At 38.1% G+C, this 15,066-nt stretch overlaps 1 protein-coding gene across 1 annotated transcript in view; it reads left to right on the top strand.

Annotated features, from left to right (window-relative positions):
- LOC139954426 (NLR family CARD domain-containing protein 4-like) overlaps positions 1-15,066 on the top strand; it is a 63,433-nt gene that overhangs the window by 19,752 nt on the left and 28,615 nt on the right. Inside the window, exon 3 of the mRNA XM_071954221.1 lies at positions 6,256-6,351. The gene's annotated coding sequence lies outside the window, so the exon portion shown is untranslated. The remainder of the gene's footprint in view (positions 1-6,255; positions 6,352-15,066) is intronic.

Raw genomic sequence — 15,066 nt, 5'->3', positions numbered from 1 at the left:
TTTAAGGGCACTGTACACGTTTGGTAATTGTCAAACACTATTGTTCCCACTTGGTGTATCCCAACATATAAAAATAACATAACAAGCCTGTGAGAATTTGGGCTCAATCGGTCATCGAAGATGCGAGAAAACGATGACAAATTCGTCCCACCCTTGGACGAATTTGTGTGCTTTTAGATAGGAATAAAAGAATTCTGGCTAGAAGGCCTTTCATATTTCAGTGAGAAATTACCCCTTTCTCAAAAACTACAATACTTCAGAGGGAGTCGTTTCCCACAGTGTTTTATACTATCAAAAGCTCTCCAATGCTCGTTTTTAAGTTAATATTTATTTTGAGTAATTACTAAACATGTACATTCCCTTTAATGTTCGTTTCACCCTATCAGTCATCGGAATGCTTGTAATAGTCCTGTATCTCGTTTTGCATTTAAAGTCGTTTTCATTTTTGATTGATACGGTTCACTTTTGTCTCCCTTCTCTCAAGTGTTTCTAATGTGCATTTTCGTGTTATTTAATCAGGTATTCATAAATACCTCAGACAGTTTCGCTATTCCTATTGGTGGAGAGCGCGTCACGTGGGTGTGTATACCCCTTTGTTTATTACCAGTCAAAAGTGTTGAAACATGGGCGTGACACGCGAGCTTGCACCTGTTCTTGTAAGACAGTTTGTTCATTCCTATTGGTCGAGAGCAACGGCTGAAACAGTTATAACTTCTATCAATAATAATATAACTCTCCTGTGTACAAAATTGGGTCTTCCAGTCTCCTTTTTGCCGTAAATGTGACACTATGTATAGCAGATATGACTTCCATCAATAATAATATAGCTCTCTGGTGTACATCCATTAATAAAAGGGTCTACCAGTCTCCTTTATGCCTTACATGTGACACTGTGTATAGCAGATATGACTTCTGTCAATAATAATATAGCTCTCTGGTGTACATCCATTAATAGAAGGGTCTTACACAGGCTACTTTATGCCGTACATGTGACTTTGTGTATGGCAGATATAACTTCTATCAATAATAATATAACTCTCTTGTGTATATCAATTAATAGAAGGGTCTTATACACAGGCTACTTTATGCCGTACATGTGACACTATGTATAGCAGATATAACTTCTATCAATAATAATATAACTCTCTTGTGTACAAAATTGGGTCTTCCAGTCTCCTTTATGCCGTACATGTGACACCGTGTATAGCAGAAATAACTTCTATCAATGATAATCATAGCTCTCTGGAGTACATCCATTAATAAATGGGTATTCCAGGCTACTTTATGCCTTACATGTGACACTGTGTGTAGCAGATAAAACTTCTATCAATAATAATATAGCTCTCTGGTGTACATCCATTAATAAAAAGGTATTCCAGGCTACTTTATGCCGTAAATGTGACTCTATGTACGGCAGGTATAAATTCTATCAATAATATTATAGCTCTCTGGTGGTAATGCTTTTCCTCACATGAAAAACAGGACTCGCGATACCAACATTCGTATTTTACCTGAATAATTTTAAAGGGTATGTATTATACATTTGGTAATGGCTCTGAAAATCATTGCAATAAAAACTGACTCTGTAAAAAGTGAAACATCTTTGGATACAATGCATTTGAGAAACTTTTCACTTCGCAGTACTGCGATTGTAACAGGTATGAATAAATACCCCCCTCTAAAACCGAGTTCGTCCATGTAGCATTACATCACTGTCTGTATAAATATTCATAAGCACATCAAGCTCAAGTCAAATTAGCCTGAACATCTGACGTCACACTTAGAGGCTCGTGAATAACGCCAGAGACCGGCATAAAAAAACCGGCGTGTTTTGACCTTGGACCCCATACATTTCACATAGAGATACGCACGAGTCAAATTCTGTTGCAGACGGTGACAGATTGGAAAGCTCGTGTCACTGTGCACGTTTATCCATATCATTGTATCCAATGGAATCACTGGATCTGAGAAGCCTGGGACCTGTCTTGCGGATGGATAAAGACAGGGGCCCAGTCTAAATTCAAATCGGCTAACACACCGTTGGCGGCGCACTATATTTGCCGTCATTCAAATTCTGGTAGAAGACGAGTCAACATGTAATATTTTCCTTCGTCTTCAAAACCAGGTAAAAGTTTCCTATTTTCATATATAATGCTCCTACTTATACTTCGTTTGTTTATGCAAAATGACGGGAGCAAATGTATCACAGAGTTTCATTGTATATATTACTGGGATTTATCGTTAGTTTGTAGACAATATTGTTTGTGAGATGTTTTTTATTGAGATTATGAGATATGCAGGAAAAGCAACCAAATTCAGTTTAATCTCATTGTAAATAATGTTCAAGTTTATAGTAAACGCAGGCGTGATTATTTTAACGTCTGGCCATTTTGTTTAATTGGATTTACGATGTCTTTAACATGGAAAGTCACGTATTTCAAGATGGCGGCCGCTAGCAAGCTATTGGCGGGAACCGTGCGCCACTTGTTTTCTGCCTTTAAAAGCAAACCTTTTAATTTAATATTTGTTTGAATATCAAATCTAAATATACTGTTTGCCTAGATATGCATTATCATTTATAATGTAAGAACAACCAAGGGTCACAAAAAAGCTATGTTATCCCCCAATGAGAAGCATTACTGCAGTAACGCTTCTCCAAAATCAGATTTTTCTTCCTACGTGGACATAACCGCTCCAGATTTTTGGCAATATATCTCAAACAAACGCTACAACCATTTGAAATCAAATTTTCAAACAGGGCCCAATTTCATAAAGCCTGTACGAAAATTTGCTTAGCATGACATTTCTTCCTTGTTAAAAACAGGCTTACCAACCAAATTTCAACGTAAGTTTTAGGATAAGCAAACAACAGCTGAGTACCAGTAACAAGCAGTATGCAACTAATTAAAATTTGGTTGGTAATAATCTTGTTTTTATCAAGGAAAAAAATTCATGCTAAGCAAATTTTCGTGCTTACAGGCTTTATGACATTGGGCCCAGATTAGTTTTGTATTATATATCTACAACTATATTATAAGTAATCACACAAGCGCGAGTGGAATACGAAAAAATATAGCGCTTCTGCATCCCATATCCAACGAGGCCATTATAACGAATTGATCTTCCAGTCTCACGTGCAACGCGCAAAGTTTCAAATTTAGGAACGTTTATTGGTGTTGAACAGCATGCACCACACAAAGTTTAGAATGTAATTTTTGCACTCTCCGTATACGGAACCTGAAGCATTGACACGCACAATACGCACTGTGTATAAAAACAGAGGAAGTAGGATATAAAACAGAGGAAGTAGTATGTGTTTTTATCCCCCTAGAAATTCGAGCATCTGATTGGTGAATAAGCGTGCTGGAAGCATAGAGTTATATAAGAACTAGAGGGCGCACTGGATATGCTGCTTGCAAAAATGCGACGGGACCGCAAGATGACAAGCGCGCCATTCTGTACGTGCGTTGAATATGAAATACACGTTTTAGGTTTTTTTTAATTTAACGCTCACGCGATGCTGTTTTTTCAACTTACAAAATGGCCGCACAAACACACGCTGTGAGATGGCTGTTTTGTCAACTTAGAAAATGGCCGCCTGCGCGCATGCTGGAGCTCGTATAAAGGCCAGTGCGCCCTCTAGTTCTTATATATAACTCTATGGCTGGAAGATAAAGTTATCACTTAAGCGCAAGTGGATATTTTTTCATATTTCACGAGTGAGCGTGAGTGTGATAACCATAGAGTTATATATAAGAACTAGAGCGCGCACTGGCCTATATACGCGCCCCGGTATAAGAGCAGGCGGCCATTTTCTAAGTTGACAAAACAGCTATCTCACAGCGTATGTTTGTGCGGCCATTTTGTAAGTTGAACAAACAGCATCGCGTGAGCGTTCAATAAAAAAACCTCAAACGTGTTTTTCATATTCAACGCGCGTGCAAAATGACGCGCTTGTCATCTTGCAGTCCCGTGGCGTTTGGGCACCAAGCATCACTCGTGCGCCCTCTAGTTCTTATGTATAACTCTATGGTGATAACTTATTTTATCTTCCAGCAGTCGCACGTGCAACGCGCAAAGTTTAAAATTTCAAGACAAACAGCATGAACACGCACAAAGTTTATAATGAAATTTTTGCACTGTCCGTATACGGAGCGTGACGCATTGACACTCACAATACGCACTGTGCAACAAAACAGAGGCATAGATAAAGAATTAAATAACTAGCTCGGCCGCGCGTACATACACGGGTTCTGGCAATCATCTTCTACCAGCACGTAGCGCGTCCATAGTGTGGTTTAAGGCCTCTCCCCATAGATATAGAATATAATACCTAGATTGGCCGCGCATACATACGCGCCATAAGCCGTACACAAACATTTCTATTTTTTCATGGACGCGCTAAAACGTCACGTGCTGGTGGCAACGCGCTGAAAATGAACATGGGAGATAGGCCTTTAACCAGATTGTGGACGTGCTAAAAGTCACGTGCTGGTAGGAGATACACGTTGGAGATAGGCTAATGGCTGCCCCAATGCCAGAACCCGCGTATGTACGCGCGGCCGATCTAGTTATTTAATTCCATATCTATGCTATCTCCCATGTTCATTTTTAGTGCGTTGCCATCAGAACGTGACTTTTTAGCGCGTCCATGGAAGAAAAAAAGTTTTTGTACGGCTTACGGCGCGTATGTACACGCGACTAATCTAGGTATTATATTCTATGAACAGAGCAAGTAGTAGGTTTTTATACCACCCTCCAGTTTGAGCATCTGATTGGTGGATTAGTGCGTACTGGAATATAAAAGATTAAAACAAACAGTGGGTTCCTTTTACAAAATAAATTACATTTCCGTTAAAAATGGCTTACTAGTTGTTTTAATAGTAACACTATCGTGTGTACATGTATGTGTTTTGGTGGGATGTGGGCAACTTTTACAGGGGCAATTTTTACGTGCAACTTGGAGGCAACCAACTGCAGCGGGATTACTTTGGTAGTACGTGAGGAACTTTCCAAGCAGTTTCTTACGATCCCCGAGAAAACTTTGTGAACATTCAAATGTGAATGCCTTTTCTTCTTGGGGATTGCCTGCAACTGTTTGCCTGTAAATTGCCTCGTGTGGCATGGGCCTAAAGCTTGCCCCAGGTAGACCTTGCGTCAACAAAAATAAGTTGGATCGGCCTGAGCTAAGACCATAGAACATCAAAACAATTTCTTTGATTTATAATGTTAGTATTTATTGGTGACAATGGTGACGATATGTAGGAAAAATATCTGCCACTGTCCATTTTAAAAAGGTCGGAAGTCTGTAAATTACTGCTTAGCAAATCTCATTGCTAAGTACAAGTTGAGTGTGTCACCATGCACTTGCAACGTTTCAAACTTTGTGAAATGTTGACTGGTAACCTGTTTCTGCTAAGCCAGATCAATTCTTCTGTGCTTAGCAAGTTTGCTTATGGGTGTCGGGAAATCGGACCAATTTTCCCGTCAGGTGTTTACAGCGTTGTTATCATCGACAAGAAATCCTGTAAAATAGGCAGGTATTTTATTTTCATTTCATTTGGTTTACTGATTCTGGTTGTGAAGCCAAGAACTCTCAGAAAAGTGAACTTACATTCACTTTACTAGCCAATAACCCAATGGAGGAGGAGACAAGGAAGGAAGTTTAAGGTGTGGGAGAAATACCCTATCGGCGATTTCACCAAACTCTTCCTTACTTAGGATTAGTCTTAGAACTTAACAATAGACGTATTAGGACGCATTGAACCCATCCTAAGTTAGGACGACCTGCTCGTCCTAACTCTGAATAGGATTAATCCTCAAGTTTCCTAAAAACGGCTGCTGGGGAATTATTTGAGGGAAAACCCACGCAATCAGTGCCCAATTTCATAGTGCTGCTTAGCGGCCGATTTTGTGCTTACTGTGCTACTCCATTTCATAGGGATGCTAACCCTAAGCACACAAAAAGGCATGCTATTCTTCCGGTGCTTACCACACATAAATATTATGACTTCACAATGCAAATCCATGGTAAATGCGCAATAAGGCCACCAAATTTTTCTGCTAACCTGTGAAATACGCTTGCACCTTAGCTACTTTTTCTGCTACAGTATAAGCACGAAAATGTGCTGACCGTTAAGCAACGCTAGTGAAATTGGGCCCAGTCTACATGGTGCCACGGTGGGATTCAAACCGTGGTCCCAGACGTGGAAGGCGAGGTATGGGTTAACCATAATTTCTTACCAACCATGACAGACAAGCTCACGCTAGCGGATGTCGGAGTCTCTAAGAGTGCACTCAGGCTGTGGAAGGTACCTCCTCGGCTGAAGTCTTGTCTCTCCATTCTTTAAGGTAAAGAAATCCTCATCAGTCAGTTCTGCCTTGTAAGTTATATAAGGCTATCTTGAGACCTTCCTTTGGGACCAGGTAGTGCTAACTAGAATAGTAATGACAGACAGAATGGAAATTATAAATAGGTGATCAGCGACAGATGTAAGGAAGGTTAAATTTTAAACAGATGCAGTGTCATTTCCTCAGTAGATCACCCACAATTTAATCTATCATTTGATATGGCGTAACGTATATGGGCATATAGTTATATATAAGAACTAGAGGGAGCACTATACGAGGCCCGATCTGCGCGCATGCGGCCATTTTGTAGGTTGAAAAAACAACATCGCATATGGTGTTTTTATAATACACGCCACTGTGACGTGGGCCAATACTTCATAATCAATGCGCGTACAATGTTCATATTGCAAAATGGCCCGCGTGTCTCCTTGCAGTCCAGTTGCATTTGTGCACGCAGCATCATCAGTGCGCCTTCTTTTTCATATCTATAACTCTTTAGAGTAACATGCCTGTGATATTTTTTCACAGGACTCGAGAAAGTACTGAGTATACAGTGCACACATCGGTGTATATGGGTAAAAACCAAAATAAATATTCTTTATCCCCGATGCAAATTTAACATCTATTATACAACTCTTTAATCGTGGGCGAGTGGTTAAGGGCACCAGACTAATACTCTGGGGTCTCTGATCAGCTGAGTGTGGGTTCGAGTTCCGGTCATGACACTTCCTTGACACTCAACCAAGACACTAAAACCATTATTCCTTTGGATGGGATCGATTTTATAGTCTAGACCAGATTTCCAAAAAGGGCTCTAGTTAATGAGGTGAGCCACATTTTTGAGTAAAAGTTGGTAACATACCTGATTTAACTAAGTTGGGGGTGCTGAATCCAAAAATGGTGGATACCAAGGCTACTTTTTTAGTCCTTCACCCTGAAAAATCAAATTTTAAAACAATACAGAAAACCTGGCAGACGACGGACTTCTCACGTGAAAAATAGTCAGGTTCTGCTGTGGTTTGATGTTGTCAGGATACCATACAGGGCAGGTACCCGGGTGCAGGTCAGGTATCCGTAACAAACTTTTGATTGTACTGGACAGATCTACAACCAAATTGCACTTTCAGAGGGACCAACATGTGCTTTCAATGTCAATTTGAAAGTATTTTAGTTTGTGATTTTGTCTAATAAAGAGTTATTTATTATTTGAACGTAATTTCTCTGTTGTTAAAAGCACAAACCGTTGATTATTTTCTCTTATAATGTAGGCCTACACTACTTAAACAGGTAGGCCTACCAGGTGTAGTCCAGACTCAACAATGATACAGAAAATTGTATTGTATATCAACTTTTCAGTGCTCCATGTTTTTGAACAGGTTAGCTTTTGGTGTGCACACTCATGGCTTGAAATTATCTTACCAGTCAAAAAATTTGATTTTAGAGGATTTTAAAGTAACTCATTTTTGGATTACAATTCTCCCCCATTTTAGAAAGTATTCTCCACAGTTGACGAACCAATCTAACTGTTGTAGGCTAACAATTGAAACAATAAATTTCAGTTTGTTTGTTTGTTTGTTTGTTTGTTTGTTGGCAGTTAAAAGCATAGTTAGTCGTGTTTGTACACACACGGACAAATTTCACACAAGAAGACGATAGTAAGATTCCGAAACAAAGGACAACAAAATATGTATCCCCTGAAACAATCCACCCCTCTCTTTTCAGCTGGGTGTGAAGAACAAGGAAAAAACAAATATCTATTTATTTATTATTACCACTCAAGCCACAAGTATAGACTCCTTCTTTATTTTTGTATGTCAGCTAGGACGGTTGCCAGCAATGAATCATTCATGAAAGGTGTGCGTATCTTCGATATTAGCAATCATAGTTTGGAGTACAAACTGTGGCAAATTGTTTTGCTAAACAAAAGAGCTTAAGACAAAAGACTGTTTTAATTTTAGCTAAGTACACAAGACTCTTACGTTGCTTTTCCAGCAATATTTTATTTGGAAAAAACAACAGGAGTTTAAACTTTTAAAACCAACTTCAAGAAAAGTCTTAAACCCCCCAAAAATGAAAATAGTAAGTTAAAAATGAACCTAATCGTAAAAATGTTTAATACCCAGTGGACTTCTTTGTAATGTGATAGTATAGGTTTTCTCGGTCAATAATTACATTTCCATGCATTCGAATTAAAACTGTTTTGCCTCTCCAGTTGTTACTGCGTTTTCAAGTTCAGAATTCGGCCGTTCAATTTCGTTTTGAGTCGAGTCAAATTCCCTTAGCACTCTGTTCAATTTAGCGTTCATCATTCTTTTTCGTGACACATACGCCTCAGGAAGCGTCTGTGAATTTGAATGCTGTTTTGATGAGTTGTTAAATTGAATGGTAATTTTTTAAAATCGAATGACGCAACATTACATTTGACTAATCATAAAACGAAATCGAATGACCCTTTTCAGTAGCATTCGATTTCGCGCGAAATAGAATAGCTTGGTGGTTAAATTGGCTGCTCATTTTCCGAAATTGACCGAGAAAACCTATATATGATTTTTGATTTAGATGACTCTGTACATGTTATAGTATAGGGTTTAAGTGGATGCTGGAAAGGATGACATACACTGAAAAGAAGATGCCTCCTTGCACCAAGTTGTTGTATGTGTTTCAGTGTTGTTTCAGTACAACAAGGATACCTTCTCCGGTATACTTCTATCATAACATAACATAAAATCAGGTTAATTTTAGGAAATTATTGGATTTTGGGAAGTATCAGCTTGAATGGAATGCTTTGATGCGTCGATTCCATAGAGGCATTTTTGTAATGTCATGTAACTGTATCTCCCAAAGGAAATTTGCATGTTTACAAAATTATATGTTTGCTTATCAGTTTCCTGGATGATAGTCCATCTGCATGATGATTTGTGTTTTTTCGCAAGTCATTATTCAATCGAATTGCAATGTGTTGTGTACTATTAATTCTGTATTTTCTTTTATAGAAATGTCTCTGTAAGGACAGGGATGGGAGCCCAAATACTACACAACATTTGTTTATAATTTATATCGATGGGTTATTTATTGGACATAATATTAAGTGACATCAAACTGAAACACTTCAAAATATCGCTTGATTTTCCCACTCTAAGTATCTTGAACTATTCTGACAAAAAAAAAGCTGACATACAAAAATAGAGTAGGAGTCTATACTTGTGGATTGAGCGGTAATATTGAATAAGGAGATATTTGTTTTTTCCTTCTTCTTCACACCCAGCTGAAAAGAGAGGGGTGGATTGTTTTATCAATGGAGGGATACATATTTTGTTGTCCTTTGTTTCTGAATCTTACTATCGTCTTCTTGTGTGAAATTTTGTCCGTGTGTACAAACACGACTAACAATGCGTTAAACTGCCAACAAACAAACAAACTGGATTTCTTTTCAATTGTTAGCCTACAACAGTTAGATTGGTTCGTAAACTGTGGAAAATACTTTTTAAAACGAGGGAGAATTGTAATCGAAAAATTAGTTACTTTAAAATCCTTTAAAACCAATTTTTTTTTTTTACTGGTAAGATAATTTCAAGCCATGAAGTATCATTGTTGAGTCTAGACTACCCCTGGTAGGCCTACCTGTTTAAGTAGTGTATATAGGCCTACATTATAATAATCAATGGTTTGTGCTTTAAACAACAGAGAAATTATGTTCAAATAATAAATAACTCTTTATTAGAAAAAACACCAACTCAAATACTTTCAAAATGACATTAAAAGCACCTGTTGGTCCCTCTGAAAGTGCAATTTGATTGCAGATCTATCCAGTACACCCAAAAGCTTGTTACGGATACCTGACCTGCACCCGGGTACCTGCCCTGTATGGTATCCTGACAACATCAATATGGAACCACAGCAGAACCTGACTATTTTTCACGTGAGAAGTCCGTCGTCTGCTAGGTTTTCTGTATTGTTTTAAATTTGATTTTTCAGGGTGAAGGACTACAAATTAGCCTTGGTATCCACCATTTTCGGATTCAGCACCCCCATATTAGTTAAATCAACTTTTACTCAAAAATGCCGCTCGAAGTTGGGTTTTTTGAAATCAGGTCTAGACTAATTGAGGTAAAGCTGTTGGTCATGTGTGTTGTTTAATGCAGGTGAAAGAATCCAGTTACACAATGGAGGTAGACATTTCTACCTCCATGGTAACACTTATCGTGGCTGAGCACACCCCAGCACCATGTTAACCCTTTAAAGGGGTCTCAAAATAAAAAATAAAATAAAACTGAAATGAATGAAATATTTGGCTTGAGCTTGCAAACAGATCGGCAAATTTAACGGAGACACTGTTTTTGAAAGAAATAAAAGCTTCCTTTGAAATTATACTTATACAAAATTCTTGATAAAAAAAAATTATCAAAAGCATAAACTATGTGTTAATATAGTTTTAAAAAGTTTTCTGAAGAAACAGAATTTATTAACTGGTAAAACTCAAAATGGTATGGACCAAATTGGTCCAAGAAGTTTAAATGTGCGTCCAACTTGCAAGTCATCACTTGCATCAAGTCCCAGGTTTACAAGAAATGCTTAGAAACTGGGCCAAGATCTTGGTCCAATTTCAAGGCTTCGCTTGCCGCTGAATTTGGTGCTTACTTCCAATAGAACTATGTGCTTTATAGGGGGCACCATAAGCGCAGAATTCCACAGCGGGTATTGTCAGTAAGCTGAGCCATGAAGTTGGACCCTGCTTAGCATTTCCTTGACTGCATTAGTATTTTTTTTTTTTAAACCTTTGCATGGTGTGGATAAATAGGAAGAAACTATAAATAAATAAGCCACTTCGGAGTTCCAGCTGCGCATGTCTGTTACTGCTGACAACGGACTTTGTCTATCTCCCGTGACCTTTTGACAATACCATCTCAAAAGGTACGGGAGATAGACAAAGTCCGTTGTCAGGGGGGTTACAGACATGCGCCACTGACATTCCGAAGTGGCTTATTGTAAACTTGCGGGTACAGCCATGTGTAAATCTCTTTTGTGGGAGTGTTGGCTCTGAAAACAGCTGGTTTAATCTCAACGTTGTGAACAGTATACTCTTCTCATCAAAACCACACCGGCTCTTTTCACAGCCAACACTCCAAAAAAAGATATTGAACATGGATGTACCCACAAGTTTACTGTTTATTTATATAGTTTCTTCCTACTGATTGAACATGTAACTTACCTCTTCGCCTAATTCAAACGCTTCCAATCCAGTGTATTCCCAGTGATTGCTTGGCTTGTATGTCCAGACAAATCTGAACGGCTTCAGTTGGATCCACATGCTGAAACCACCTGACAATAAAAACAACATTAACAATAAATAAAATAAAAGTTCCTGTTAAATTGCACATCAGAGAAAAGTCTCAGTGCAACAATGAAGGCAATTCAACAAACGGGTATATTTTTAGGGGTGGTGTAAGAAGTAGCAATGTTGAATAGCAATGTTGAGTTAGATAGAGTAGGCCTAAGATATAGATATGTCGTAAGACGTTAGAACTTGAAGTACAGTTTCAATGCTGTTTAGCATGGGGTTCTTATTTAGTGTACTAAAATGACTACGGAAGCACACGAGACAAGTTCAGGTAGATTCAGTATTTGGTGACTTTATTGACGACTCACTATCATAAGATCATACAGCGCCTCAACACAGTGGCAACTGATACCAACAGACCCGCAAAAGACAGACTCGCAAAAGACAGACCCGCAAAAGACAGACCCCTGAATAGATTTAAAGTATAAAACAAGGGTTTAAAATACACACATAATATAAAAGAACTAGTACACAATACATCACACTGCAGCCAGTAAAAAGGTCAAACTATAGTTCAGACATAACATACACGTAGTAGTGTTTTTACTACTAAGGGATTTGTCCTTGTCTTTCCAGTGGTCCATTGACTGGGACTAGCAGACATAAACACACACAGCCTTGGGGCATGTGTAGCCATGGCTACACTTTTGGAACTGAGGTGCACAGTGTAGTGTGTTGACACTTTTAGGAGCACAGTCGTGATAATAATAAACACTATTCTGACCACAGACTAAAAGAAACAAGTCTCTTGAATTTAACTGTAGATGATTTAGAAAACACTCTGGATTACCGAAAAATGCATACAAAACAAGAATAATCAAATACATAAACAAAACAAGCCACAAGCTAACCTGAACACTTTCAGCATCAACTTTAAACTCCTTCTACATCACGTAAACTCTTATCGGCACCATGCCCGGGCTGATATGCTACAAGCTATAGTTTATAATAAACAAGGAACATCTTATTAGAAACACAACACTGACACATCTAATTCAACTTACTTCAAAACAGATTAATATTTGGCATTTCCACTGAAATGAAACTCAAAACATCAACTTATTCCGGACGCAAGAACATAATACATTTTCAGGATTTAACTATAAAGAAAGGTTCTTTTGAAACATGCTCAAAAAGATAAGTGCTCTGACTGTAAAACCAATACCATGAAATATTTCACTGTATTGTAGAATGATCTTTACCCAATAAACTTTGTGATTCAGTCAAGCATAACAGATTAAAACAAGAAATGGTCACAACTACAATTTTACATTAACTTAAATACCAAAGATCAAAACTCACACCGAGATGTGGCTGTGACGAAGACTGTCTCTAAAGCTTTTGGTAATAGATGCAAAAGACTCATTGATTCAGAATGACTTTTTGGTCCTCTGTGCGACACGTTATATACCCTAAAAATCTGCTGGTCAGCGACGCCAGACCAATCTCTGATTGGTCTATAGCTGAAGAGTACTGAATATATATGATACCTCAAATGATACCATTGGTCAATTCACATAGTATTTTCCAGAAAATCACCCATTCTGGGGTTGTGCAATTCGAGATTTCACCAACTGGGAGAAACTTTCCATACCCCCATTTCAACCTTAAAAACTGATTGCTTCATTACTCAATGACACCAAACTATGTACCCCAACTCCCAAAATAACTGTCAAGGCTGTGGGAAGAGATCCTTGAAACAATGAGACCAATAGTATTTGTGAAGGGCTCTGGTAACTATTCCAATCATCACCCATGATTACCAGTTTTCTAAAAGCCCTTAATTGTGTTCATAGTCACTGTGACTCCACAGTGCCCATTGTAAACAAACCATCTGCCCAGACATCAAAGAGACAGAACTTCTATTAAACATATTAAAGGAGGGCAATATCTATTTCCCGACAGATAGATATAAAGGATATTATAGACAGGGAAGGTACACATTCGGTTAATACTCATAACAAATAATAACTAAACAGGCTGACTGGGTATTAAACAAGCATCCGAGAGCTGTTGATAGTATGAAACATTGTGGGAAACGACTCCCTCTGAAATAGCATAGTTTTTGAGAAAAAGGTAGTTTCTCACAAAAATAATGAAAGGCTTGTTATTTTATGCTTATGTTGGGATACAGCAAGTAAGAAGACTGGTCTTTGACAATTACCAAACATGTACCTTCCCGTAAAAGCCATGTACACTTTCGGTACTAAATTTCTTTTCACAGATTTACAAATAATTTACAGGGTTTACAGAAGGTAATGGTGAAAGACTTATCTTGAAATATTATTCTATGAAATGCTTTACTTTTTGAGAAAACATTAAAACAATTATCAATTCTCGATAGCGAGAAATACGGATTTATTTTCAACACATGTCATGACACTGCGAAACATGGGGAAACAAGGGTGGGTTTTCCCGTTATTTTCTCCCGAAGCCAGCCGGTCATAAACATTGGTCATTATCAACCCCCACGTGACACGCTCTTCACCAATAGGAGTAGAGAAACTGTCTGGGGTATTTATGAATACTCATTCATGCATTTATCTCTAGTAGACTATCTTTTTTTTATGGCTTACCCAATACTAAGACTAAACAACTCCAGAGAGTGGAAAACACTTACTTTGGCTCCCTGTTCGGTTTAGAATTGAATTGAATTTTTTTTTATGATTACTTACAAGATTCTTCATATAATCTAGCCCCTCAGTATTTAATTCAGCTTGTTTCGATCAAACCCAAGTCTCGCTTACGGCCTTCGCAGTTCTGGTAATGGTATTTTTCTAAATCACCCTATTGGCTGCTCTTGGGGACCAGGCCTTTGAAAATAAACAAAGGAATAAACTCTCCTCTGGAATAATCTCCCTCTTAATACTTGGCGCGCTGGTAGCCTTGATGTTTTTAAATCTGTCCTTAAGACTTATCTTTTTAAAGAAGCTTTTTATTGATTGTGCATATATTGTTAAATGAATTTTCGCTGAAATGGATTGCATATTGTTCCTTCCTGTGCATATATTGTTCCGTAAACTTATTTCGGTTAACTGTCTTAATGTTTTGCAATTGTTTACACTCCGGATTGTTCTGTAAGGTCCACGTATTTTCATTCGTTTGGATTGCTGTAGATTTTCCTTTAGTATTTTTATAATTATTTTGTTATGCGCTTGTGTACATTTTATGGAATGGGCGCAATATAAATGAATAAATTATTACTTATTATTATTAATACTAGCGGGATGCCACGCTCGGCGTAATTTATTTTGCCGTACACCACTCCCTGTTTCCACTGGTGCCTCTTCCCTCTCCCCGTCCCATAATCCCGTGCGTTGGCATGGGTTGCTTGCCCCTTTTCGCCCATAACTCATGTTTTCCAGTTTCGTTTATAC

Source organism: Asterias amurensis, chromosome 2 (assembly GCF_032118995.1).
Source record: "Asterias amurensis chromosome 2, ASM3211899v1".
In the NCBI taxonomy this organism is placed as follows: Eukaryota; Metazoa; Echinodermata; class Asteroidea; order Forcipulatida; family Asteriidae; genus Asterias; species Asterias amurensis.
Note: the sequence above shows the minus strand (reverse complement) of the source record. Positions and strands in the feature narration are given on the sequence as shown.